Source organism: Pelodiscus sinensis, chromosome 20, assembly GCF_052426305.1.
Source record: "Pelodiscus sinensis isolate ZL-2025 chromosome 20, ASM5242630v1, whole genome shotgun sequence".
NCBI lineage: Eukaryota > Metazoa > Chordata > Testudines > Trionychidae > Pelodiscus > Pelodiscus sinensis.
Genome location: NC_143071.1, coordinates 10,284,471 through 10,296,516, shown reverse-complemented (window position 1 = coordinate 10,296,516; position 12,046 = coordinate 10,284,471). Strand labels below are relative to the sequence as shown.

Sequence of the window (12,046 nt, the reverse complement as noted above, 5' to 3'; positions counted from 1 at the left end):
ACTCAAGAGATCTAACTAAAAATTATTTTTAAAAAACACCACCACATCAGTAGCCTGTTCATCTGTAATTACAACAAAGCTAGGAAAGAGGCCTCCATAAATGTGAATAAAGAAACTAGTGTTAAGGACGTGATTTAAAATAAAGTGAGTTAACAACAAGAAGCTACAAATAGAAATAAGCATCACTGTTACTAACTTTTTTTCTAGGGGACCCAAAGTTCAACTTTGAAAGATCACTGGAAAAAAGCAGCTATACAGCTACAGCTTTGTAAACCATAACTCAGGTCACAGCGAACGTGGTCTTTGCTCAACAGTTATTCTTAACCACACAAGAGCCTTTTAATAAGATTTGCCTCTTTGTGTGTTTTTATTCTTCTTCAGAAGAAGAGAACTATTGACTTACATTTTTTCATATTTTACATTTATAATCATTCTGATTCAACGCCAGAGGATTATCAAACTGCAGGATTAATGTTGTAAGGCCCTTTTACATCTGATGGCAAGACATATTCCATTCATGTTTTTTTCAGTTCTCAAACATTTCCAAAAAAGGTTTTAATGTAACGGCAATTTAACAAGAAATTTTTTAGTGAATACCTTTTCTCCCATTCATTTGGATGCCCACATCTCCTTTCATTCACCTACTTGTGACAGCTACTGCAATCATTTACATGAAAAATTGTATAAAATAATGTATTGGACATTTAGCCTTTCAATGTGATTTGACCGCTGGAAGTGAGAAAAGCCAGCACCAAGTAAGAAGCTAGCTCTCTCCCACCCACAATTTGACAATCAATGATATAGGGAGCCAGGATTTCCCAAGTTCTGACCCTGGCTGGTACCTCATCTGTGCTACCAAGTTAGGTAAATTTGTATCAACATAGCTGTGCATGGGTCTACACCAAAATTTCTCTCCTGGTGATGTAAATACTCCAGCCTCTGTCCAAAGCTACTGTGGGACCTTGGGCAATATGTTTTTGAACTTCTTTTCTACATCTGAGACAGGGAGATAAAGATACTTACCCACCTACTTCCCAGGGATAAGGTTAGGCTTAACATAATTAATGCTAATGCAATATTTTAAACATACACGTTGATGCATAATTCCTAAAATTCTATTAAAAAATCATATGGGCCCAATATTTTCCTGTAGTAGACTTGTGCAGCTTATATAGAACATCAGTGAAACATTGTGTGCTTCGAACTCTCTTAAATTCCAGTTCATGAAAAGATTAATAGGAGATTAAGAAAACATAGCAAGGGACGCTGTGCTAAGAAATGCAGGCACATTTTTAAGAAATGAAAAAAAAAAAAACGTGTTGAGCTTTACAAGCACCAAAAAGCCTTTTGTGCTTAATGCAACATTCCCCTCATGTCAATCAGATTTACATTCAGCCCTAGTAAAATGCCAGCATACGGCAATACTGTAGCCATACCTCAGAAAGAGAAAGGAGGAAAGAAAAACAGAGACATTTCCCAAGATTGGTAAAAATGTGTGCTAAGGGGCCACATACCTTTTCTGCTACTGGACTCATGGAACAAAAATGTTTCTACCCAGAGAACTATTCTGATGGAGAGCTGGAGTTTGCCTTCTCTTCTCATTCTCCCTCCCTCTCCCATTTCAGCAAAAGAAGAGACTCAGGGGTTGCGTACATTTATAGTTCTGCAGCAGCACCAATGTAGTATTTAGTGAAGTGCTGCTTACACCAATAGCAGGGCTTCTCCTATTGGTATAGGTACTTCATCACCGGGAGAGGTGACAGCTATGTCAATGGGAGAAGTCCTCCAGTCAACACTGAGCTATCAAACACAGGGATTAGGTTGGTATAATGTCAAAGAGAGGTGTAGAAAATCCGCAACACAGAAAGAGGAGCAGCAGCAGTCAGGACCAGCACAAGCGGGACTGTTTCAATCCCTGCTCACACCGTTGTCCCACTACCCTCTGCCTCCCCTACTCCCACAGAGATGGTGCTGGGGGGAACTGGCCAGCTCCCCCCAGCATCGGCTCCTGCTCCCACACCTTGCTGCCTCTCTCTGTTAGAGGCAGCAAGGGGGAGAAGCGATCAGTTACGTTCCTATTCAACTACCCGATAAGCATTTGCATTCGACTAGTCACTTACATCCCTAATCAGCACATGAACACATACACCCCAACCTTTGTTCTCCCACTGCACGAAGCCAAAGCAAAAACCACCAAACCAATAATCCCAAAGCAAGGTAGGGCAAAAGTTCTTACAATATAACCAGAGAGGATCAGCAGAAAGATACGTGGCTCACCTCTGTTTGTTCATATGCATATGCTGATCTTGTCACCTCTGTTCCCTATCATTTTCCCTGTCTTGAAAAATATTAATTTAGTCTATCTGTAAGTCCTTTCAACTCTATGTTTAGCTTAAATGATGCAAATGCCCACAAATAAAAACCTGAATTCTTTTTCTCATGGTGGGGTGGGGAGAGGGGAACCAGGGCCGGACCATGGTTCCGGCTCTTTGCAAGCGGGGGTGGGGCATGGCCGCAGTTCCCAGCATCTCCTCGTGCCGGGAGGGGGGGTAGGACTGGGGGGGCAGGGGCAGGCTTCCCACCCCCAGGCCAGGGGGAGGGGTTTTCAACAGGGGTGTGTGGAAGAAAACAGGCCTTCACTCTGCGTTTGTGAGCAACAAGTAGTCAGAGACAGTTTATTTGAGCAATATTGCAAGGAAAGAAGCTGCTGCTAGACAGATCGTCAAATACAAAACAATTAGAAGCCAATATTATATATAAACAGACAGTATATATAACAATAAACAATTATTCCCCTTTCCATAACAATTCCCTTCAGACGCCACCTTATCTCAAGGTCTTCACTAGAGTCGTAATAGAAATGTAGCCATGTTAGTCTGGTGTAGCTGAAGCAAAAGCTCATCATCTAAAACCATCTTGTTAGTCTTTAAAGTGCTACATAGTCCTGCATTTTGCTTCCCTAGAGTCAGCATTCTATCCTTATCTCAAGCACAAGGGAGATGAGGGGCGACAACAGCGTCTCTCACAGCTCTCGCGTTAAGTCTCAGAGTTACCACAAGTTAGGCTAACCAAAAGGTCAAAATGGCTACATACAAATCCCTTAGCTTCCACAGGGGCCACTTACTGGGTCTGATTGCTGGCAAAATGGTGAGCCCCAGCCCTAGCTGGCCACTGTTTTGTTGGTGCAGCTACTCCCCTGTATGTCACTCTGCAGTACAGCTACGCTGACCATACGGCCCGCATTTTCTGGGACAGTTCCAATTTCAAATATGCTGTCCCATTGTTCCCATACACCATCGAAATGTCCCAGAATTTCCAATATTTTGGCAAATTTTTCAGCAGTGGGGGGAAGGGGGGAAAAAGCCCTGAGGCTCCCCACCAGGTCTGGGTTGTGGGGGATGAAGCGCAGCTAGAAGTGGCTGCGTGCACAGCTGCTCTCCCTTTCCCTCCCCTGGCTGGGGGAACAGCAGTGCACTTCCTGGAGGCTCTTCCCACTGCTCTGGAATCCGGCCAATAGGAGCAGAGGGAGGCAGTTCCTGGGGCACAGTGTTGGGAGCCACACAAAAGGAAGTAAGTGGCTCCACTTCCCCTCATGCTCAGACCCTGCACTCCCAACCCACTAACACACCACCTCCACCCACACCCTGCACCCTCAGTCTGCTCACTCATCACCCTACCAGCACCTTGTAATCCCAGCCCACTCAATCACCACCCTATGATTTAATTTTTATACTTTTGTAAGATTTTTCATATAAATTCACAGATCAGAAAAAAAATCCTTTGTCAGATCATGTGTCCCAATTTTTTGTGAGGAAAATTGGATCACCATGAGTATAGCTGTCCCCCACACTTGCTGTCCCCAGTGGTCATTCTACAATACAGCTGTCTTTTCAATCAGCCCCCTCCCTTTCCAGGTGACAAAAAACAACTGGATTCCAGGCACATCCTGACTTCGCTTTAAGTTAGGATCAGAGGAAGCTGCATACCAAATTTGGTGGTCCTTGCTCTTACTGTTTAGGAAGAGGAGTTGAACGAACTGACTCAAATGGACAGACAGATGCACATTTCTAAAATAGACAGATGGACCTCAGCCAGCACAAAGAGCTACTGTCTAATCCCCCTAAATCAAATCATTCCTCTAGGCTGCTACATTTAGAAGATGCTCATATTCTGAATTTTCACTAGCTACTTATGGAGGTATAAAAGATGTAGGTAGATTTCATCCTGCAAATGTTAATCAAACGAGTGGTTCCCATAAGCCTGTAGTGGACAACTATACAGTTGAAAATGAAAGAATGTAGGTGGGAATATGTATCCTACTTTCCTGTTTGTCCACAGAATCCAAAGTGCAATAATTAAGATCACTGTTCTACTATTTAAATTCAGCTACCATGTATGCAAATTCTGTTTTCCCCTAAGTGCCATGTAACACAGTGTGACTCACCACTGAGGTGCCTCTTGCTAGTCACTCTGGATATGTCTACACAGCAAAGTTATTTCAAAATAACAGTCGTTATTTCAAAATAACTTTACCAGCATCTACACAGCCAAACTGCTATTTCAAAATTAAATCAAAATAGCGGAGGACATATTTCGAATTTGGTAAACCTCATTCCACGAGGAATAACGCCAAATTCGAAATAGCTATTTTGAAATAAGTGCTGTGTAGACACTTATATCGAAATAGGAGGCCTCCAACCTTCCCTAGGTGCCCTGGTGGCCACTCCAGCCTCAACCAAGAACACTCCTCTCCCACCCACCTCCCCGGAGCCCTTAAAGGGGTTGACTCTGGCCACAGTGCCTGTGCCAGCTCCAAACCTGCCAGCCCAGAGCCAGTGGCCCCAAAACACGAGTCAGCAAGCCACTGGCAGCTAGCCCTCCACCACTCCCAAGCAGCAGTGTGACAGCTCCTAGGAGCCTGCCAGGGCCCAGAGAAGGCCGACGCCTTCCTGGTCCAGGCTGGAGATCATAGACCTTATTCAGGTTTGGGGGGGGATGCCCCCAACGTCCATGATCTCCGCACTAGATGGAGGAACGTGGCCGTCTTTGCTGCCAGCCTGGCCACCAAAGGCCACATGTGAACCCAGGAGAAGGTTTGCATGAAAGTCAAGTTGCTCCAGCAAGACTCCCAACCCTGAGCTTTCCCTCCCCCTTCTTCCCCCTTCCAGCTCCCTCCTCCCACCCTCTCATGGAAGAACGTGAGAGAGGAATGAGGCACAAGCCCCCAGTGGGGCAGACCAGAGAGGCTCTTAATGCTCCTCAGGGTGCAAGCTCTCCCACAGGGCCTCCTGGATACTGACAGCCCCACAATGGACCTCCCAGATGGCAACCTGCAGAAAGTGCAGCCTGGCTCGCAGCAACGCATCCACGAGAAGCAACAGAGTGCCCAGGGGCAGCTCTGGCTCTATGTTGCAGAGTGCTGTGGTGTCCAGAGTGAGGGCAACCAGAGCACTCAGAGACAAAATGCTTTGCTGTCCCTCATCGAGGTAGGCAAGCAAGCAGGGAAAGCTGAGAACCAGCTGTCCACGGGGGATGGTCCCTTTAAGCACAGGCCTCAGATAGCTTCAGGCAGCAGCCACACAAAGTAACTCCTGACCTGATGCCCTGCTGTACCTGGTTCCGGCATGCCTTAAATGCGATTCAGCATCCACTCAGGGTGGACGTGCTATTTCAAAATAGCAAAACGCTATTTCAATATGCATTGTGTGTGTAGACGCATTATTTCAAAATAAGCCATTTCAACTTAACTATTTTGAAATAAGATTTCGAAATAACACTGCAGTGTAGACATACCCTGAGGGAATTAGCTTCTTGGTGCTGAAGCACCCCCTTCTGGCTGCTATCTCCCTGTGTCTCTGCATCCTGGAGTCCTCCCCCTAAGAACCTGCAACCTCCTATGCCCTCCTTGCCTCAGTGACCCACTGCCAGTCTTCATCTAGCCCCTTACCTTGGGGCCAAATTGTAGTCTGAAATAGCCTCTCATCATTGGCAAGGGGATGTGGACCTGCCTTTGCCTTCCCTTGCTGCTTCTCTGCAGCCTTAATACATTCAGGTCTTGCTTCAGGTCCTGTAGCCTAGGAGCTTCCCTGGCCAGAGCTTCCCAGCACTGCCCTATCTCAGGAAGCAGTCGGCTTCCCTGGCAACCGGGTCCCTTCCTGCTCCCCAGTCAGAGCAAAAGTGGGTTTGCTTCCACCCCTACAGGAGCCTTTAGTTATACTGCCCTCACCTGGGCCCTAATTGGGTCATACCAGCCACAGCTGCTAGCTCCACAGCTCCTGCCCATTCCCAGGGCTAGGATTTAACCCTTAACAGGTCAGTGTGGGGCAGATGCCCCATCACATACTAATCTATAATATATAAAGGAGAATGTTTGTGCTTTAATAACTTGGACACTATAAGAGCTATCACAACCAAACTTTGCATGGGATAACCTTTCATCCAGGAGAAGGTTTTACGGGACTGTGGAAGGGAAGAGATGAGAGACCAACGCCTCTCCATGGGGCTGCACAGAGCTTGGCAGTGCGGGGAGAAGCGGCTTCCCGGGGGAAGCAGCAGGAACAGTCACTCACTAAGGCTGGCAGAGGGACAAGGAAGCGGAGGGCGGGCTCGGGTGCAAGCAGCAGGCGTGCAGCTCCCTACCCACTCCCTCCCCTCAGGCTCCTCACCTCAGTTATATCAACCTTCCCAAGCAGCGCCGGGTAATTCCCGCTAGTAATTTATAATTAGTCCAATTTGAGACTGAACCTGCAAAGCCTTACTCATGTGATAAGCCATACTGACTCACTGACAGACACATTGGGTCCAACCCTGGAAAATATTGCGCCATTCAACTCTTGTTCAACGTAGTGGCATAGCTGGACTCAGGACTTTAGGCAGATATATGAGTGGTCTGATCTTACAAAAGTGCCACATAGATCTAGAGTTCAGGAAAAATAAAGAGTATTACAAGAATCTGGGTCAAATTTAAGACTTAAGCCACTTGATAGCTTTCATCTGATCTAATATAGGTCACCAATTTTCTTCCCCAACTCACAGGAAAAATGATATGTAATTAATTGGTTATTTTATTTCTTGATTTGCCTAGCAATAAGTTAAACAGCAGCAAAAACCATCAGATACACAATTTTATATTGCCCTTTGGAGCCTTAGTTCCTCATGCTGCATTGTTGAATCACTCCATGTTTATAATACAGCTCATTCAGACTGATGTATATTGCCATGTAATCTACCATAGCAATGGTAATTTTTATAAGCTCTAAATCAGATGTGCTGTTAAAGCTATCTACTCATTTCCTCATACATCTCTATGCACCAGGGGTGTAGTTGTTTCTATAATACTATTAATGGTTGAGCTAAATTGTAGGAGATGGGACACTGCACACAAATGGCAGTAACCTTTGCCTTGCAGCACCAAGGTACACTGTCGTCTGAGGAAGCCATTCATCCTCATATCTCTTTGACAAAGTCCCATTTCCAACAAAACACAAAGATATAAATGGAAATTAAATAGCTTCCCCCCTTTTAGGGGGAGTGGAGGGGAGACTCTTCATGGAATATAGTTACTTTCACCTCATATCCATCACAAGCCAATAATCAATAACAGTGCAGTGAGTGTGGGCCATAGATCAGCCATCCTAAATGTGATTTCTAAGTTTCATTCAGTTCTTGGCAGCTAGAGTGCCCACACCCCAAAAATGACCACAACAGACATCAGTCCTTCACAGCAACTTCAGCAGCAAACAATGTGAATGGATTATGCAGACTACCAAGTGCTAAAAGTGGTCATACTAGATCACCATTAGGCATTTTGCCTATGAGGTTTGGAAAGAAAAGTTGCAGTGCCACTACCTATATTATTCCACAGAATAGGTATAAGAGAAGTTGACAGAGCTGTCAAATCTCAAGCAGTATATCTACTAGCTATAATCACTGGGGAATCTAGTCACAAGAAGTAAAACTAGAGAGAATAAACAAAGGTCAAATGACAAGTGAAGAAAAGGAATATTCAAGATACAGGGGTTTATCCACTGTTAGTGTTCCTTTTGTTGGCACTTCCATTACAAGCACAGATCCAGTTCTAAGTTGTATACTTGGACATTTAAAAAAAAAAGTGTCTGGCCCAGGCTAAAAGTTGGCATGCTACGTCTCAGAACACAGAATTTTAGGGGCTGTTGTTTATTAAGTGTTAAATTTTTAAAAAGCATGGATGGCAGAAATAACAGAAGTCCTTACAGTTAAATACTGTTTCTGCTCTTGTAACTGTAGGATTCTAAAAATGAGTATTTTCAGGAAATTAATCTATATGGTCCTGATCCAAAGAATTGCCCTGCTTGGTGCTTTAGGGTGTTTATATATCCACCTTGCAAAACTAGGCCTATTGTCATTAGAAAGCAATCAGCTATAACATCACAATTACTTTGCATGCACAGCTAGTCCTTTTCCTCTAAACACCTTTCTTGCTATGCTTTGGAAAAATTAAAATACAATAGCTGCACTGTTTTAATATATATTCACAAAATATAGTAGAATAGTGATGCAGGGACAGTTATGGTATTTGTTCACAATATCAATTAAAGATACAATGTTACCTTTATTAATAAACATTTTATTTAATCCATAACCACCAACCACAGGCCTATTTTCCTTTCATCACCCTTTGAATACATTTCAATCTAGCCATGAAGTCATAAAGTTAAAGCTAAAAAAGTGAAAGTGATAGCCAGAGAGAGCGAGCTATGGAAATTCATTATAAGAACTGCAAAGTTTTTAAAAAGATTAGCTTATCTTGTCTAACAACACAGCTATGTAGGCACCAAGAGACACAAACATCATTACATCCACCACCACCATCACCACTGAAATGCATTTAACCACAAAGCGGAACAAAAGCAATGTGGTTGGAACAACAAGCCCCAGTTTAAATTGCAGGGGGACATTGAACTGGAAGGGACCTCGAGGATCTAGTATTCTATGATAACTGGGGCTTTCCAGAAAAAAAAAAGTCACATTATTAGAATTAAGCCAGATCTGAGAACATCACTACCTGATGCCTCGTGCACTGCTATCAACTGTGATTGCTCTGACTTAGTATATTACGCTTGTTGTTGGTGCATTATATGAGAAGAGAATCCCAACGCTGTTGTTTTTTTGGGGGGGTTTGGGGGGGGTTTGGGGGGGGAGGGGGGCGACTTTAGATCTCATGAGTTGTGAAGAAAAGCTAGAAAACATGCCCCAAGTTTAGCCAAAGAACTCAAACACCAGATGTCAAAGAAAAATCCCACAAGATATTTTTAGCTGTGATTTCAAGAAGTAATTTTCTTTTTTAAGGTGGGCATTTCATGAGTTTTGAACCCTTGGTATTGGCAATACAGTACACGAAAGTTGACAGCATGTCCCCCTGCATCCAGGAGCCCAGGATCCTACAAGAGACATGAAACTGAGTCCTCTCCATGACACACTGTGGCCTAGCGCTGGGATGCGCCCTCCCACTCCCGGCTAACAACCATGCCCTGGTACTTGGATCCTGTTTGTCCCCTGTTGACATCCAGACACTGGATCTCCCACCCTCACCCAGGGTAACAAAGCAAAACCCAACAGCCCCACCTCTGCTGGCTGCAGAACTGCATCAGCTCAGGTGGCTCCCTGGCCAGTACAGTTCACAATGCGGTAGAGGCAACCAGCATGACTTCTTGTATCAAGTGATGCCCTCTATGGCTGGGACTATGTGGGTGCTGGAGGTCTGGGTACTGCTGTGAGCTACATGCTCAGGTGAGTCCCTGCACACCATCCACCTCTTGCTCTTCCTGGCTGGCAGTTACACAGGCCTGATTTTCAAAATATTTCGTGGGACAGACTGGGAAGTGCTCAAGCCACAGATGGCCCGTGAGCCAGGAGTTTTTTGATCCATGATCTACACTACTCTTCTGGGCGTTAAGGGGAAAACGCCAATATTTGCTATATTTTATCTGTCCTTCAAAGTCATCTCTTTTCATCAAAAATTCTGATCCAGAGAGTAGTATATCAGCCTATACTTTTCACAGCAAAACAATGTTTTCAAATAATTAAGGTGCAAATACAGAGAAACAATGGTCTTGCCATTCTCAGAGATGAGAGTTGGGATATTCAGGAGATGGAAAAAAGTGGGGATTAAAATATCCACTCCTCTCCATCTTTTTCTATCATCTCTTTCAAGATATTAATGATCAACTCAAACCAGACTCTAGATTTTTCTATCACTAGTTTACAGCAAGTTTAGATCTCAAGTCTGCAGGTTAGAGACCAACTCTGCAAAACGTATGCAAGACTGGCATTGTTCATCACTTCACAAGAAACTTTTAAACCATCTGGCTTCCCTTTGTTCTCAAATAATTTTCTGCTGCACTTCAGACTGTTTAGTATCTTATTTTTGGGAGAGGGCTGAATAGGGTCCAGTATAATCCATTTGAGCGATTTTTCAAAAGCAGCATCTGACTTTGATCTCTCAAGTTTTCAGCACTCAACTGCCTGCATACTGAATAAGGATGTTTAGTATCGATTAATTTACTAGTCAAGTAGTCAATGGAATTTCCATCGACTACTCGACTAGTCATTAAGGAAGGGCGCTTTAAGCGCTCACTTCCAGTTCAGGCTGCATCTGAGCACAACTCCCAGCTGCAGCTCTGCACTCTTAAAGGGACAGAGAGGAGCAAAGACACTGGCTCATTCTCTGGTCCTCTGCCAGGTCTCAGGACAACCCTCACGCTGCCCTCTGCATTTTTAAAGGGATGCGGCAGTGGCAGCTGGTTTGTGCGGAGACAGACAATAATTTAAATGAAACATATACATCTTCATTTTATTTAAAAAAAAAAAAACAAATTTATTTAAGAATCCAAGCAAGGCCAGGTAAATCTTCTAATCTACTATATATTTGAGAGTGTTAGTGCATCTGTCAGTGTCTTTGTCCATAAGTCTGTTCAAGAACTTCTCTTAAAACAGTGAAAGCTAGAACTATCAAATATGGTATGCAGCTTCCCGTATCATATTTTAAAGCAAGGTCAGAGTTTGGTTGAGCAATGGGCTATGCATGGAATATGATTCCATTTGATGAGAAACAAAGGAAGAACCACGATAGCAGGGACAGTTATACTGCAGAATGACCATGGGGGGGGGGGCAGCAAGCAAACACCCCCTCACCGCCCCAACAGCTCCGGGAGCAACGCTGCCAGCAGGCCACCCAGCAGTCACCCCAATAGCCCTGGGGAGCAGCTGCCTGTCCTTCCCACCTCCTGCCCTATTTCAATACCTCCTAAGCCCCTGCCCTGACTCCTGCACACACATCCCAGAGCCCCAAGCCTCTGACCTGAAGAACCTGAGCAATGCTGAGTAAATCTTCCAGTGAACTTATAATTAACATTTAACATTTGATGATTGTAATGAAGACCACAAAAAACTTCAATACAAATTCCTGACTGTCCAAGTGCTTTGTCCCATCACATACTTACATTATGCAAAATACTTTCAACTCTGGCCTAAGAACATGGGATTATGAAAAAAGAGAGGCATATTGATTTAAAGTGAAGCTGTTACGAGTGTTCTTTTGGGCGGTCAGAATATCTCATTATAGAGATAAACCCTCTGGCTTTAAACCTATTGAGTATTCTAAGTTAATGGTAGAAGCTTCTATGAAAACAAGGGGATAAGTTTGGTGGAACTTCAGCACTTTCCTGATTAGGGGCTTTATTATAAACTCTTGACAGTTCTCATATGTTTACCTCTCTATCTGAAAACTGAAATGATTAATTCTGTTCTACAGACAGGTGACAAAGTCAATCCTGTTGCTCTCAATAAGCAAGCTGCTGAGCTGCTGCAGCAACAACCACAGCATCACTGAAATAAATGTGAGAAAGGAGGGAGAAAAACCAGTACAATACAGCAACCAGACAGGTAACTTAACAGGTCTAAAATTGAGGTTTGGAGCAGCTAGATGCTATAAAAAAAAAATCAGACTCACATTCCAGGAGAGTTAATTTATCATTTCATAATGCCTACTGAGGTAATACTAAGCAAT

The 12,046-nt window shown here is 43.9% G+C and overlaps 1 protein-coding gene across 4 annotated transcripts in view; it reads right to left on the bottom strand.

Annotated features, from left to right (window-relative positions):
• TEX2 (testis expressed 2) overlaps nt 1-12,046 on the bottom strand; it is a 149,321-nt gene that overhangs the window by 131,611 nt on the left and 5,664 nt on the right. The window contains exon 1 of one of the 4 annotated variants that reach the window (XM_075903892.2): nt 5,948-6,267. The exons of the other annotated variants lie outside the window; for them this stretch is intronic. The gene's annotated coding sequence lies outside the window, so the exon portion shown is untranslated. Of the gene's footprint in view, nt 1-5,947; nt 6,268-12,046 lie in introns of those variants that run through there. 4 annotated transcript variants of the gene reach the window in all.